The sequence below is a fragment of the Argiope bruennichi genome, chromosome X1 (assembly GCF_947563725.1).
Source record: "Argiope bruennichi chromosome X1, qqArgBrue1.1, whole genome shotgun sequence".
In the NCBI taxonomy this organism is placed as follows: Eukaryota; Metazoa; Arthropoda; class Arachnida; order Araneae; family Araneidae; genus Argiope; species Argiope bruennichi.
In genome coordinates, this window is record NC_079162.1 from 57972126 (window position 1) to 57984222 (window position 12097).

Here is a 12097-nt window from a genome sequence, read left to right on the forward strand (position 1 = left end):
AAATTTCGGGAATTTAATTTTTTGCTTTAAAAACTAAAACGTCTTTTCGTGACCTGATAATTAGAATCCAAATTCAGCAGGAGGTCCCATGTTTTCCTTCCATATTAATTTACAAACATATCGTTCTCCGTTAAATTCTAAATTATTTTCGAAAATCCTAAAACACTTGATCCCTCTTTTCAGAAAGGCTTGTATTTCATTGACGAAATTCTTCCCAAAACTTACTCAAGTAAAAAAAAAAAAAAAGAAGAAGAAGAAGAATCTAGAATCAAACAAGCAATCTCACAGCACAGATTCCCCCTTTCCAACTTCACCTAATAACCATCTAAAACAAGAATTAGTCAGTCAGATTTTCACTCATTTTTATTTTTTCCTCGTAAACCACATCGCAAAATGAGTCACTTCCCACAAGTATATCAACCGGATGTGTCAGCAGGTTGTATATTTTTTCTTCTTCGCGGCATTCAAAATTGATCCATCTGGAGAATATTCAAGGACAAATTGGATATAATTTCTATTATGATTGCTTCGAGCTTATAGTATTTAGAGCTGTCATGCTTACTTTGCTTTTCCAAATATACAACTGGATAACATTTCTTATTAGCTGTAGTTTGGTCAAAAAAATATATTGCAAGTTCTTAGAATCTTATTGCTTTGATATTTAATACTTTAGATAGTTCTGCTGATACAAAACTTTTATGAGAAGCATTATCTAAAATGACATTTTTTATCTGAACATACATATACAGAACACGCTTGTAAAAAGGCTTACTTTTTCGCATTAATATTATTATGCGATACTGAAATATGCTTAACATTTTTATTTGTTACTAAGGGAGAATTATTTGAATTACTTCCGCTTTCGGTTCGCTTATCAGATGCTTTTATGGGTTTATTATTTTTTCTACAAATTGACTCGGGGTGAAATTTAGAAGAGTATCGTATACAAAAAAGACCCGATTTGCAGAATCTACTCACGTGATTTTTCTTAAAATAATTCCAGCATATCCCTTCTACCTTAAATTTCTTGATTTACTGTTCACTATCCAAAACGCTGCGAATAATGGAATTGTGACCATTTACGGAATAGCAAAATACACAAGTACTTTTTCTCTGCGTATGTAATGCTGCAGCAGTTGGTACATTTTAGACTTTGAACAATTTTTTGATAAGTTTGACAGCTTTGATAAATTTGAGAAGAGGCGTGATTAGGCTCGCAAACTTTGATATTCCTCATAACAGATTCGGAAATTTCACTCGATTCAACCTCATTCTTCAAAAAAGACATTTCCGAAACCTCATAATTAGCGTCTTTATTTCCTTTTCGATGAAAATCCAAAACCAAATCGTGGGGTAATAATTTCAATAATAAGTGGTTCAATAAATAGTCATATGATTTAAAGATTTAACAGTAACATTTAAAGATTTTAAATTTCAAATGTTTGCTTCAATTCCATCATACAATTTTCGCAAACCTCTAACATTAAAAGAATTCATTACTGGTTCCAAGTATAGTAATTTAGACTTGTAAGAATTTATAATAAAATCAATTCGTTGGTAACCCTGTCTTAAAAGTTCAAGACAGGAATCGTAGTTTATCTCATTGAACTCAAAACCAGAATCAACATTATACGCAGGGAGAGAAAGCAGTGATTAAATATTGACAATTTTCTATTTTAGAGTACGAATAATTTGATCTTATTGCACTATCAAAAATTTAAGGAATTCTGTGTTATTGGAATCGATAGAGAAACGCAGAATTTCCAATTTTGGTAATTTTTAAGCCGACTTAATTTTTAAGCTAATGTATCTTTAGAATTTTCAGATGCATTAGATTTGTTAAGGCTGAAATGGGAGCCTTGAACAGTTTTTTCCGTAAATTGCTTATTTTTCAATTTTACCTTAGGAGTTAAAATTTTATTATCATATTCTTCTGAGCCTTTAAATTCACTTTTAAATTTATCTGCATCAGCTATAAGATATCTCTAAATCTTATTTTTTCTCCTTTCGTTTTGATAAGTTGAAGCAACTCAGAGTTCAATTCTTCCGTTTCTTCATCTAAAGTTTGAATTTTGTGGACTAACTTCGTGATACTATTTCGAGCATGCTCTTTTTTTAATAATCTTCGATAGCTTATCCATAATTTAAAAACAATATCAAAAGGACCTTACCATGTAAAATAAGTGTATCCAATCCCCAGCCTTTCCCGGCCGATGCACCAAATGTGGTCCAGTGGTTTATATGTTTCTGAAAGAAAGTACAAACCAACAGACAATCAACCTGTTGTTGGATTTGGCTTAAAATTTAACAAATATATACAATATAGATGTTAAATCTGCATTCCGAATCTTATCTATATAGCTCTCTTCCTTTAGTAGTTTCCGTGCTAACTTATATTCGAACAACCGGACAGACGAACTTCCTCTGAAAAGATTTTACTTAAATTTTGATAGAAATCTGAAAATTTGGTGCAAAGACAGTATACTAACTTTCAACCGTCTAGCTAAAAGCATTTTTGAGATATCTTTGTCACAGAAATTTTCCAGAAATGAGAAAACGAACTCAGGAAGGTATAAAATATAGAGATTAATCAAAATCTAGAGTTCGAATTTTTGGACGTTTACTATATTTTTTCTATACTACGTATACGAGAGTGTAAAAAATAAGTTGCAAAGAATGTTTAGCCTTTTTTAATGCTTTAAATATATTTGAAAAAAAATTTTTTAGCTGAAAAATACTACAAAAATTTACAAATGCAATTGCAATACCTATATGCTTCATTGTTAAAATCTGCCAACATGGAAAATTAATTTCATGTCCTTTATTTTGTAACTAAAATGCTCTGGCCTCTTGTCTGTGTTGGCGCAAGTCTGACTTATAAAAAGATTCATTAATATACTTTATTTGAATAATTTCTTTAAAGGAAATTTTAGGGAGAACTCCCTCCAAACCTTTTATATAGAAACTTAAACTTGTATTCCATTATGATTATGATACCCAACCACCATTGAGGTACCCTAATGTGCAAAAACGGCGCTCTTATCACTATACTACATTGCTCAAAGCACGATTTCCAAAACCTTCTTATAAAATAGAACATTACTCAAAAATGAGAAAAAAAAATAAAAGCAAATCTATTTCGAAGTATTCATTTCATTACTAACGCTTGATTAATAAAAATTTTATTGGGTGAAAATTCTCAAAAATTTTGCTTGCCACCAGTGACATTTGAACTCACGACTCCAATGCTCTAGCCACTGAGCTATGGTGGCTTACGCATAAGGTACCCAAAAGCTCGTTTTGATGAAAAACCTTACATGATGGGGAAAAAAAAAAAAAAATAGAGTGAGAGAAAAATGTTTTTATTTCGAAGTACACTTCCTGTTAAAAAATTTCTTAAAGAATATTTCATCTTACAAACAAGTCCTACAGAAATCTTACATTGCATTTCGAAATACAGCTACCAAAGAGAATTGAGCTCACGATCCCTGGCTGCCAAGATGCATATCTATCGGAGGGGCAAACACTGAACTACAGTGGCGCACTCCAAACTCTAAAAAATTCATTGTGATGCCGTAAATGAGATTTTGTATTACGTAAAAGTACCACAAAAATTTACGAATGCAGTCGCAATAGCTATACGCTCCATTACCAAAACCTGCAACCGAGGATGATTCATTTTACGATACTTGTTTTGGAAGAAAGTATATATATACAACGTTACTGAAAGCGTGATTTTCGATACCTTTTTATGAAATAAAATATTACGCAAAAATAAGAAGAAAACCAAATTGATTTTGATGTACTCTTTTTATTAACAACGCTTTACTATTAAACGTTTCATTCGAGAAAACGCACAAAGATTTTGCGCGCCTAGCCCCCAGTGAGATTGAACTCACGACCCCAGGCTTACAAGACTAATTCTTTAACCACCGAGCTATGGCGGCCCACCGACACCGTAACAAAAAGCTCCTTATGGTGTAACTAACTTCCAACGTTTTGTAACACAGTAGATTTCAACTATGGCTAAGTGCATTTTAATGGCTTTTCTCAAAACGATGTTCAAATTAGATTTAAATATCTTTGAACTGTCTTTAATTTTTGAACAAATTAAATAAAACTGATAATGAAGATTTCAATAAACATTATAAAAGTCAATTTTAGTGTAGAAAAAGATTAAATTCTTATGAAAATTCAGTGCCTGTACATAAAAATAATTCTAATAAATTAACATTTAAATGGAATTACAAGATCACATACAGTTTTATTCCAAATAAATTTATATAACATAAAAAGGGAAAAATAACAGAAAAAGTGAAAAATTAAGTTTTCTGTAAAACTTTAAGAATTACATATCTTTTAATTTTTTTAAAAAAGTAATATATTTTGTTTTAAAGTTATTTAATACATCTATATTTTAATATATTTGATTCGCTTTGATTTCGATTAAGCTTGAATACCTGCTAGGTTTATGCTAGTGTAATTGCTATAGGCAATGTGGTTTATTGGTTAGTAGGAAGAATCCTGGTCAATGCGATAGATCGATTAGTCACTTTAACTAGTAATTATTCATACTAATAAATTAATCCCATTGACTATTGCATATATACACTTTGGGACTTGCCTTAGATTACCATCAATTAGATTGCCATATTTTATTGTAGCTTTAAAGATGGGATTTAGTTCAATAACAAATATGGTAAGAAGACTATTTCAAATTCCCACAATGCAGGAATGCTGTAATGTGATGTTAGATTTTTCTTTCCAATTTTATTTCCTTTAAACCTGAACACACAATTTAGTTATTCCTTTATACAATAATCCCAATAACTTCTGTAAGTATTAGTATTGTGTGAAAATAGTGCACCAGACATGATGAAGTGAAAGAATCGTCGGAAAATAGATGCCGTGGAATTGCCTCTCGGTCTTATTGGAACATTATAGCAAGTCGCAGGCGACTTCGCCCCGATATTGGTCATGTCCCAAGGCAGAACGCGATTTGTCGATTATTTCCAGGCGTGTATTATCACGCGCAACTTTATACCAAGTATTTCACATTGTGTTTTATCAATGGACAACCCAATACCAATCATTTACCCAGCAATGGGCGGCCAAATACTAATCATTAGGCGATTTTTACTGAACATTTCCCGGCGTCAACTGAAATATTGGTTTATTGGTTATTCGGTTATCTCAAACTCTATAAACTAGTGTCAATATATTTCAAACTATCGTACTTTCAAAATTGTGTTAAACGACGCTAAATACGGAATATTTTGTGTAGTTTACTTTTCTTGTTATAGCTAATTGTTTTTGTTATTTATTTTGATAAATTTAAAACTCCATTTGTAAGCGTCATACTAGTTGCAACATGCCGAACTTCGAACTCTCATTTCCAATTTGAGGGAAAATTACCGGATTATTTCTGTCAATAGAATGGCAAAACAAGTAAGTTCTCATTGTATTACTTGCAAAAGATTTAAAGCCAAGCCTACTGAGCCACCTTTAGCACCTCTTCCTAAAAATAGAATAAAAGTTGATGCAGCATTTGAACTCACAGGGATTGATTTGGCAGGCCCATTGTTTTTGCGTTCTGGAGATAAGACATGGATTGTCCTTTTTACCTGTGCTATTTATAGGGCTCTTCATCTTGAGTTAGTAAATTCCTTGTCTACGGAAGCCTTTATAATAGCTTTAAGATTTTTTGCTAGGAGAGGTCGAGTTAACATAATCTACACTGATAACGGCACCAACTTCGTTGGCTCAAATCAAATAATGCCTTGAAAAATCTAGATTGGGAGAAGATCGTGTCGTTTCCCATTACCAAGAAAATTCAATGGAATTTCAACCCTTCAACTGCTGCATGGTGGATGGATGGTGGGAGCGGATGATCCGCATGCTGGAAGAAATGCTAAGGAGAATTTTGGGCCTAAAGACTATTGATCATGAAAAATTGGAAACTCTTATATGTGACTGTGAAGCTACAATAAATTCCAGGCCTCTCACATATATTGAAGATAATTCAGAAGGTCTAAGGCCATTGACACCTGCTTGTTTCTTGCACAGCATTCCTAGTAGTGATACAACTGATTTAGACAAAATCGATAGTAAAAACATACATAGAAGTTTACGTTTTATTCAAAAACTACGGCATGATTTAAGAACGAGATTTCGCAACGAATGCTTAGCAATGTTAGTGCATAAAGGTCGTCACAACCGAGATGAATCTTTGAATGATGGAGACATAATAACGCCTTCACTGGCCCTTAGGAATTGTAACTGAAGTCCTCCCTGAAGCAGATGGACATTTAAGTTCGCCAGAGTAAGAACAACTCAAGGGGAAAAATTAAGACCATTCCAGAGACTTTATTCAATGGAAATCAGTAGTTCTGAAAAATTACCATTCATTGCTTAACAAAAGGATAAAGATACAAACACTCAACTCCCTGCAACTCCAGTTGTTTCAGTTCAAGATTCCAGTGAAGATGATGATTATATAACCAAAGTAGCTCCTGATATTGTCACTAAAGCTGGTCGACGTATTAAAATTCCCAGTAGACTCAATTTATAACTTTTGTTGCAATTTCAGGTACTCCATAAAATTGCAAGGTGGGAGATTATGTAAGCGTCATACTAGTTGCAACTCAACTCCACATCAATTCATTTTTCGTTTTCTCGATGTAAATATGCTTTCGAGATATTTTTATGTAAATATTCGCAATTAAATCGTTCGCTCATATCACATCCATAGTAATTATTGAAGATATTTTACATCATTAAACACTTGCTTTTGATAGAATGACGTTTCCCATGATTTTCATTTTAACTTTTATATTTCACCATATTCGTACCCTATACAATTTTTAAATGACAAAATGAATTTTTTATTGCTCTTTAAGAAAAATAAACAATTGTTAAAATAATCTAAAATAATTTTAAATTTGATCATCCGCACATCTATCTATATATAAATTTTGTTTCCTTCATTTATATTTCCTATTTATTTTATTTCATTGTTTAATGCATGGGAAAAATGTTAACACATTCATAGCTTCAATTTCATAGTTAATCAGTGTAATTTTACTGATATATATATATATATATATATAATACATCTACTTTTAAATTTCTAATATTGCCCATATCATATGTTATTGAAAAAATTTATTTCATGAAAATTCAAAACAGAAAAATACATAATTCTTATAAAAATATATTATTTATTATATACTTTTATATTGTTTAACTTAAGCAATAAACAAACGATTTCTAAAAAACAATGAAAAAAATGAATAAAAACTAAAATTCCAATTTTAAGATGCCCCCCCCTTTAATGCATTGGTTAAAAATTGTGTAAAAGTCTCAATTATAAAATTCTCATTATATATTTCTTCAATAGCCAGCATTATTAATTAATAATTTACTTCAACAATAATAAATTAATAATCATAACAAATTAATAATTTACTTCAAATTTCTAATATTTTCTTGATCTATGATTAACTCTGAATATTTCAAAAATAAGTTTCATAAAAATTCCATACACAAAAATGCAATACTTCTTGAAATTATACAAAATTTCTTATATTCTTGCTATTTACTATTAATTTATAAATAGCAAGAATGCTATTACTTCATATTGTAGAAATTTTTTAATTCATTGTAAATTCTAGTGTTAGGTAATGTTCAACTGACAACATTTTACAAATACAAATTAATCATTTATTTCAAATTTTTAATATTTTCTTGACCTATGATTAACTCTGAATATTTCAAAAGTAAGTTTCTTAAAAATTCCATACACAAAAATGCAATACTTCTTGAAATTATACAAAATTTCTTATATTTTTGCTATTTACTATTAATTTATAAATAGCAAGAATGCTATTACTTCATATTGTAGAAATTTTATACTTCATTGTAAATTCTAGTGTTAAGTAATGTTCAACTGACAACATTTTACAAATACGAATTAATCATTTATTTCAAATTTTTAACATTTTCTTGACCTATGATTAACTCTGAATATTTCAAAAATATGTTTCATAAAAATTCCATACACAAAAATGCAATACTTCTTGAAATTATACAAAATTTCTTATATTCTTGCTATTTACTATTAATTTATAAATAGCAAGAAAGCTATTACTTCATATTGCAGAAATTTTATACTTCATTGTAAATGGTAGTGTTAGGGTAATGTTCAATTGACAACATTTTACAAACACAAATTAATAATTTATTTCAAATTTTTAATATTTTCTTGACATAAGATTAACTATGAATATTTCAAAAATAAGTTTCATAAAAATTCCATACACAAAAATGCAACACTTCTTTAAATTATATGAAATTTCTTATATTCTTGCTATTTACTATTAACTTATAAAATTATTTTATGTAGTAGAAATTTTTATACTTCATTATAAATGTTAGTATGAGCCAATTTTCAATAGACAACATTTTACAAGCACAGATTAATAATTTACTTCAAATTTCTAATATTTTCTTGATCTATGATTAATTTATTTTGGTTTTATGGCACAAGCACCGAATTTGAGCTGCACAAAAAATGTAATTTTTATGCAGCCCAAATGCTCCAAAACCAGTAAAAAAGAATGAAACTTCTGAACTTTTTGTACCTGGCAAGTGCTTCTCATCAGGTAGATTTTTTGAACTACTTTCTATTGATTTCCACAGTAAAATCTATTTAAAAATCGACGAGTCACAGTCTTTTATCATAGCTGCCTATATGCACAAAAATAAAACATTTATTTTACTCAATGCAATTTAAAACTCCAACTTACAGATTTCAAAAGTTATTGTCAGTATTTTTGCAGGCTGAATGGAATTTCGTATTTTTGTGGTGAAATCTTTTAGTCGCCATATAATCCAACAAATCAAATCATCGACATTTTGAAGTAATTGAAGAATCTCTTGCCTCAAATCTTCAAATAACGTGTGAAAAGCCCCAAACTTCTCTCGTTTTTTTCATTAATTGGATGAATCCAAATAAATCGACTTTTTTTGCCTATTCCTCTTCATTCGATGACAAAATAACAAAAAAGACAGAATTAATTTGCTATCTATTCTTTTCAAATTAAACATATGCAGTAAATGGTTTAAATACCACTGTTAAAGTAAGTTTGTTTATTGATGAAATTAAGCCTACTCTTACGACGACGATGGAAATATTACCGCCGTGTGTGTAAACGTTCGATTTCTGTGAGCGGTAAAATATTCTCGCAGATAAAACGCCGTGTGTGAAACCAGCCTAAAGCACAAATTCGATTTTCAGATATTATAAATCGTACACCAGGGATTAATCGCCAAAACACTTACCGAGGAGGACATGATAGATTCAGTAAAAATGCTAAATTCAAGCCGAAGGTTAATATTTCATAACTATTGTATGCGAGTGCCATGGAAGACGTTCCCTGACATGAGAAGTTTATAAAAGAGCATGCCAGAAAATTTGGAGACCACTCTTGCTGATTAGAGTTTAGAATGCGCTACCGTAGTTCAGTGCTCTAAACACTGAAATACAGTAACGCATTCAGTGTTTAGAGCACTGAACTACGGTCTTGTCTACCAGAGTTCGCGAGCTCAATTCTCATTGGTAGCTGTACTCGAAACGCTACGCGAACGCTTCCGTTTTTTTCTTTTGTATTACAACTCTGAAAAAGAAGAGATTTTTTGAGAAATTATTTAATAAAAACGTTTTATTTGTTATGCCAAGTTTTTCATGAAAAGTGGAATTTGTAAAACTTCAGTACAAGCCACCATAGCCCAGCGGTTAGAGCAATGGTCTCGTAAACCAGAGGTCGTGGGTTCAAATCCCACTGGTGGCGGAAATTTTTTTCATGAATTTTCACCCAATAAAATTTTTGTTAATTGAGTGTTAGTAATGAAATGAATACTTCGAAAGGGATTTTTTATTTTTTTTTCTCAATTTTGCGCAATGGTTTATTTCATAAGTCGAGTTTCTGTCGATCCTGTAGAGTCGAGGTTCTGTAAATTCTCAATGGTGGTTGGGCATTATAATGGAACACAAATTTAAGTTTCTATATAAAAGTTTTCGGGAGATTTCATGAAAATTTTTCCATAAAGACATTATGCAAGAAGAGTATACTTCCGAAAAAATCATGCTTTTCTGTTTTATGTCGTTACATGTGAACGAGTCTCTTCATAAGTCTGCCGTGCACCACCATAGACCAGAGGTTACGGCAATTTTGTTACAAAATAAGTTTCGTGAAATTAAACCTCCTTGGTGGCAGATTTTGGTATTGGAGCATATAGGCATTTTATTGCTATTGCTTTTGTAAATTCTTATGGTACTTTTACGTATAAAACTACTGGACTTACATGTTTTACTTTGAAAAAAATTGACAACTGTTTATTACGCCCAACAGATGGCGTTATTGAATGTAAAACTCTGGAATATAAAAACGTCAGTCTTTATTTATTTATTAACAACTGGTTTACTAATTATTGTTATTTTAGATGCATATCACTGCTACAGAAAATGGAAAGTAAGTGAATCCTTTTTTTCACATACTTATCTATAAAATTTTGTAAGGTTTTCTAACAAGGATTATGAGATTGAAATCTGAATAACCTTGCATACATACTATAGCGCTATTTATATTGCATTAAGTAAACATATATTAATACATGTCAATCACAAATAAATAAATAATATCATCATTAATAAATAAAGAGAATAACTTTGATAAACTGACCTCTAGTACTTATGCAACCTGGAAGTTCAAAACAGAAAAGCTTCTCAGCAACGGAGATCTAGACGATCTCGTTACAGAAGAAACACTGGAATCAAAACCCGACGATTGGCAGAAACACGGTCAAAATGCCAGAGGTACCATAAATTTATCCACTGAAGATAATAAAATTATCCATGTAAGAAACGAAAAAAACAGTAAAAGCAACTTGGAAGACACTAAAGAAAATTCATGAAATATCAAATCTAACTGGCAAATTATTTTTATTAAGAAAATTTTATAGCATAAAACTAGAAAAAAGCGGCAATTTGAATAATCATAACATGAATTTAAAGGAATGAATCGATAGGCTCCTTGCTATCGTTGAAAATATAAACGACTCACACCACATCTTCACGGTACTCATATACACATTACCAAAAAGTTGCGATAATTTAATTACTGATCTTAAAGTAAGATCAGACGATGAATTGAGCATTAATTTTATCAAATGTAAACAAATCACTGAGAATACTAAGAAAACATTCAAATAAAATACCCCCCCCCCTCTCAGCAAAAAGGCGATAAATCCCCTTTCTGCTTTCAAACCCTAGCGGATGAAACGGGAAATGAATAAATAGTCAACAATTAATTACGCCGAATATTCTTTATTCATTCGCCAATAGAAACAAAACAGACAGCTTAGTCATAGATTTTAGAAGTGGCTCTTACATCTTCAAAGCTTAACATTTTTTTACAGAAATAAATTGTGAACAAATGGGATCAGTATTAGTTGCGAATGGTTGTAAATCGCCAAATCTAGGTCAGAGTTGAACTTGGATGGAAAAATAACATTCTCTTGAAAAATATTTTAGACGTACCAGAAATAGAAGTAAATTTACTAGCTGTTTAAAAAAAAAATAACTGAGAATGGTTGCAGAATGAGTTTTGAGAAGAATAAATGTAAAATAATGCAATATAATAAAGTGTGTTTAGAAGGAAAAATAAATAATTCTCTTTATGAAGTTAATTTAGATAATTCCGTAAGTAAAATTTCTGCCTCCAGATGGCGTTTCGTTGCGAAAATAAAAACTGTTTAAATCTTTGGCCACGAAAATTATAATTTTATTAAACAGTTATTTTTACATGTTAGCAAGCGGTATCTAAATCGATAACTGCAATCCTAACTCTTCATGTGAAAACTGTATTCAATCAAAATAAACTGATATTAAATTAACTGATGTCCTAGAACAGTTAAATAAAGGTCAAGAAAACCTCTCGAACTGGTACGCTCTGACATTTGTGGTCCTCCTCAAAATTCAATAGGTGGAAAAACATATTTTCTCCCTTTAGTTGATTATTACATCACGATTTATTTG

General features: G+C 30.7%; 1 non-coding gene across 1 annotated transcript; it reads left to right on the forward strand.

Annotated features, from left to right (window-relative positions):
* The first annotated feature begins 9778 nt into the window (after positions 1-9778).
* Trnat-cgu (transfer RNA threonine (anticodon CGU)) lies at positions 9779-9851 on the forward strand. The gene has a single exon. It is a non-coding gene; the product is annotated as a tRNA-Thr (tRNA).
* The last annotated feature ends 2246 nt before the right edge of the window (positions 9852-12097 follow it).